Here is a 5,271-nt window from a genome sequence, read left to right as displayed (position 1 = left end):
TGTGTCTTGTCAATGTTTCCTACAGGACCATAGTGTGGGAAAGGCTGGAAGGTTGCAAACTTGATTTTATAAAGGTTATTGAGATTGAATAAAAGAATTGTTACTTGGGGCAGACAGGTGTAGGTTCACATCCCTGTTCATCCCCCATATTCTTGTGTGGGCCTGAGCAACTTATTTAGCCTCTTTGGACTTCTGTGTCCACATCTTTAAAATGGAAACATCAGCAACTGAAGGATAACATTGAGTTTGTCCTTTTAGTCTTGCCACAGGGAACTTAGTTTACCTTAAAGAAATGTCCTTTCTGTATGGACACAGGAAGACAGTTAATATTATGCTTTGTAACTTGGGAGCTGATTGACTCTAATATTATTTACTCCTGGGCTTCTGCTTTCTCGACTCAGTTGCCCTTAGTTCCTAGCACCCCAAAAGCAGGGTCCCGACGAGGGACTGAATGGACCCAGGGCAACCTGTGAGCTACCCTGGCATCAAAATGGGCCAAGTCAAAGCGCCACAATACTCAACTATAAGTTGAGAACCTGGTCATAGACAAATGCTGCCATGATCCAAAAGTAACGACAAGACTAGGACCCTGCTGGGGTTAGGAAGACTAACCTGGCCTGAGGACTGTGGTCTGGAATATATAGTGACTGTCCTCAGGAAGAACCAAACTTTAAATTTGATACATCTCTTACTATGCTCATACAAAATGGCTTTGCTAGAAATATTAGAAGTAAATTTACTATAACTATTTAAGTGGATTACTAGCTGAGGAAAGAAGAAACAACACAGCCTGGATGAGATCCCACCCTTAAGCAGATCTCCTAGGAATCTGGAGTAATATTCTTAGATGAGATTTTTTTTAATCTCCTGGAGGAGTGGTCTTACCCCTCTTTGTTGATTTGTTAATGTTCAACCCACCTTTGTGTCATCACTCTATGTGATTGCTATATAAACTAAGACTGTAAGAGAAGTAGGGGAGCGAAAGAGAATCAGGGAGTCATCGGAGCTAGAAGCAGGGGAAAGAAAGAGCACAAAGTGAGTGAGGGTCAGAGTCAAAAGTAAGAGAGAGTCAGAAGTGAGAGCGAGTGGGGCTCTAGAGAGAGAAGCAGAAAGGCTCCGGAAAGAGAGATCAGAAGAAGAGAGATCGGAAGAGATCAGAGGAGAGATGACAGAGACAGAGAGATGTCGGAAGAGATCAGAGGAGAGACTACGGAGACAGAGTCAGAGATAGAGAGACAGACAGAAGAGAGCACAGCGGCACACACAGAAGCAAAGCACAAGAAGAGGCCATTCCGATCCAGTCCATACACAGCGGCTCAAGAGCACTGAACGTGAGCAGAGAGGTAGAGAGAGAGAGAGAGAGAGAGAGAGAGAGAGAGAGAGAGAAAGCCACCCCGAGAGCCATTGAACAATGCAATTATCACATCACCCCTTCCGCGCACACGCCTTTATATTTTTTATGAGCAACTTTGTTTTTTCTTTCTTTTAAAGATTAGAAATAATGCCTCTAAAGCATTAGGAATCAGATTATATAGGCAGGTATTTATTAATCACTTGCATTATCATTGGTATGGTTACTATTGTTAAAGAATTCAACCCAAAATATAAAGAATGAAAGAGAAAAAGAGAGAGTTGGGTAAAAACAGTGAAAATGGTTTCCTCAGCATTCTTGGTAAAAGTGCTGTAAAAGTGCTGTGCGTGTATCTCTCTTCAGGGCCTTTGTGGGCTCCAAAGTTGGCACCAGGACAGCAAATCAAACCCAACTGGAAGTTTGTGGAGGCGTTTCTGCTGGTCTCTGCGGCTCCTACCCCTCCATCTCTGGGACTCCTGTGTGTTCCTTAGAGACACGGGAGGGTCCCTAAAGGACATGATCTTTGTCCTGAACGTGGGATCTCAGAGTCCAACTTAGACCTACCTTGGATCTTCCAAGCCAGGTGTCCTGGGGTCACAAGCTGCTGGCACCACCAGGGCGTGAGAGAAGGACAGTGCCTGGCAGAGTCCCTGCTCTGGGCTGCTGCTGGAGCATGGGCCCCTGGTCAGACTCAGCCTCATCATTTCCTATGAAATGATGGTTCAGAACCCACAAGCTTCCCAGAAGCTTAGTCTCCTACACAGATGACTGGGGTCATGCCATGGGGCGGTGACAATGGAGAAAGGCAGAGAACAGCATAAATATCAAGAGACTGGCTCTGAATCAGAAGGAACCATAAGGCACGTCCTGGGGAAAACTCAACATGGCCCCCTACCTGTCTCCACATTCAGGGCTGAGTGAACCAGATCTTTGTACTGTACACCTATCCCCAAGTCCCCTCGTGGACATTTTTATCCTAAATTACTTACTGAAGTGATAGTTTTTAACTATTGCTAGTCATTAGCACCATCTTGAAATTTTGAAGCCAGAAAGATAGTACAGTGGGTAGTGTGCTTGCTTTGCATGCAGCCAACTGGGTTTGATCCCTGGCATCCTCTATGGTGCCCTGAGCACTGCCAGGAGTGATTCCTGGGTGCAGGGTCAAGTGTAAGCCCTGAGCATTGCTGGGTATGATGCCCAAATTTTAAAAAATAGGGGCTGGAGCAATAGCACAGCGGGTAGGGCGTTTGCCTTGCACGTGGCCGACCCAGGTTCGATTCCCAACATCCCATATGGTCCCCTGAGCACCACCAAGGGTAATTCCTGAGTGCATGAGCCAGGAGTAACCCCTGTGCATCTCCGGGTGTGACCCAAAAAGCAAATAAATAAATAAACAGATGTTGCCTCTGTTCTGACCACACACAGTTAACTGAAAGTGAGACCTGAGGGTAGGTGCTTTTGAGAAAGCATTGACTCTTTACCATAATTATTTATTTTTTAATGACTGAGATTCTGTGGGACTCTCCAGTATTCTTGTTGATGCTTTTTCCATGAAGCCACTTACCCACCCGCCTCTTTGTCCAACCTCATGGCCCCACTGAACACGCATATACTGCAGACCCTCCAGGAGCGAAGGCTGTCTGCTTTGTTTGTTTTGCCTCTTGGGTCACACCTGGCGATTCTCAGGGGTTACTCCTGATTTTTCCTGCACTCAGGAATTACTCCTGCTGGTGCTCAGGCAACCCTATGGGATGCCGGGGATTGAACCTGGATCAGCCACATTCAAGGCAAATGCTCTCCCCGTTATCCTATTTCTCCAGCCCCACAAAGACTGTTTTGTTCATCAGTGACCATAGTGATGAGCACAGGGTCTGGCAGGCAAGATTTGCCTGGCAGACTTTTCTTTTTCTTTTCTGGATGAATGAGTAAATGTTGAACAACTTGGAAAGATCAGGGAAGTTGCTTCCACTTTCCTGGTCTAATGACAATGTTTCCATAGTATGGATTCCTGTACCACAGCAAACTGATCGTTATTGAATTAACTTTATGTTCTTCCCCTGAAATGCTGGTGTGTACAGTAACACACGGGTCTCCATACTACAGCATGTTATAATTGTGTATCTAAATATACTTCTCCGGACCAACTGCTTCCTTTCATGCTGAACAATGAGCTTTTTGCTTTCCTCGGGCTCATGAGAAAGTATTTTGTTGAGACCCAAATAAAGTAGAGGAAGTGAGTTTAGCCCGGTAACAGTTATAATGTGTTCACTTAGGAGAGCAAGCTGGGAGAAAACTTAGGAAAAGAGGGAATGTAAGTAGCCCAGAAGAAAGAAGGAAGAATGGCTGCCTGACTGCTCCTGAGTCAATGAGACATCTCTGAGATGAAATAGACAAGAAATACCTGCCGGCTTACATGGGCTTCTAGCCGGAACTATCCCTCACCTGTAAAGGAAGAAACAATCATCTCTAATGTCCCCAAACTAATATGGTTAAATCCTAATTAGACAGAGCGAAGGAAGGAAGGCTATACGTAGACTGAAGATATGGTGGAAAGTTTCCTAGAAAAGGCAAAATTGGAAGTGAGACTTCTGCTTCTAGCACTGTGGCAGGCTGAGTGTTTAAACCTACCCTCCTGCGCAGGATAATTAAACCTGCAAGGGTAAATGTTTCCTATTATTTTTTAAATCCCCTCCATGAGTTAATGAGAAAGTATGGAAAACTCAGGCCAAAAATGGAAATGAGGGCAGAACTCAGAAAAGAAGAAGAGCACCGAAGCTCTCATTTGCCTTGGAGGAATTTTCTGGATCTAGTAAACTATGAATGTGTTTGGTGTCTTGAGGTTTTGTGGTCAGGAGATGTCCTGTAAAATTAGACTTTCAAGGGCCAGACCCTCGGTGTAAGGAAGGACTAGGAATAAACCCAAAAGCCTTCCCAATAGATAACCCCTACAAGGAAAATGGCAGATCTCGACTCATGGCACTGGAATGTAGAGGAGGAATGTGGCAAACTAAGTGTCCTGAGAACTATTAGCCAAATTACATCCATATTTATAGCTTGAACTCACTATAATTGGAGAAAACTAATTTGCAATTAGTTTTCTCAAGGAAATACATTAACAAAAAATGTATTCCCTGCAAATAGTCTCGCTGTTCTGATTTTGTAATAATCAGGACAGGCTAAAGATTTGCTATTATAAGACCATCCATATGTCCCCAGACCTAGTCATTTACCTATCTAGGTCGGGTCTGGGAAGTGATGGTGATAACTTCCGTTGTTTGATTGTTTTTAAGCTTGTTTTCAATTTTTCCCCAAAAAGGGGGGAAAAAATAATTGATGGTGATAAGAAAAAAATAAAAGTTACCATGGATGACCTTAAAGGCCAAAACAAAAGGAGAAAACTATTTAAATTAAAGTGATTCTATCTAGTCTGGCCTATGCAACTAAAAGGCACCCAGCCCAGATGAGTTCCGGAGCAGCCGCACACAACACGGCCCCTCTGCTCCTTAAAGACTATGATCCAGGAGGTCTACTAACCCATTTTGGCACCCAGAGACTTATATAAATGCACCTGGACTGTGAGCTGAGCTACAATCCCATGCCACCCGGGGAGGGGAAAGGATTTTCTCTCCCAACGCTTTCTTTCTATGGGGAAGATAGCCGCGACAGCAGCAGCAGCGCCCATGTGGCGTCCGCCATTTTCTAGGACTCACAACCCAGAGCTACTTGCTTGTGGTGCGCAAGAGATCATGGGATGGGGGTGTTATCGGCACGCCCTCGGCCCAGATGAGATCTGGAGCAGCCGTGCACGACATGCTGTTGCAACTGCGCGAGCTCCTATAATCTTCACTCTCAGCAACGGAAAACAAACTATCAACTGGTGCCTTTTCAGCAGGTTTGATTGTTGGGGGAAATTCCAAACA

At 44.8% G+C, this 5,271-nt stretch overlaps 1 non-coding gene across 1 annotated transcript; it reads left to right on the top strand.

Annotated features, from left to right (window-relative positions):
• Positions 1-4,482: 4,482 nt before the first annotated feature.
• Positions 4,483-4,618, top strand: LOC129404635 (small nucleolar RNA SNORA72). The gene has a single exon (XR_008630013.1). It is a non-coding gene; the product is annotated as a small nucleolar RNA SNORA72 (small nucleolar RNA).
• The last annotated feature ends 653 nt before the right edge of the window (positions 4,619-5,271 follow it).

This window comes from Sorex araneus, chromosome 4, assembly GCF_027595985.1.
Source record: "Sorex araneus isolate mSorAra2 chromosome 4, mSorAra2.pri, whole genome shotgun sequence".
In the NCBI taxonomy this organism is placed as follows: domain Eukaryota; kingdom Metazoa; phylum Chordata; class Mammalia; order Eulipotyphla; family Soricidae; genus Sorex; species Sorex araneus.
This window is presented reverse-complemented; position numbering and strand designations above follow the sequence as displayed.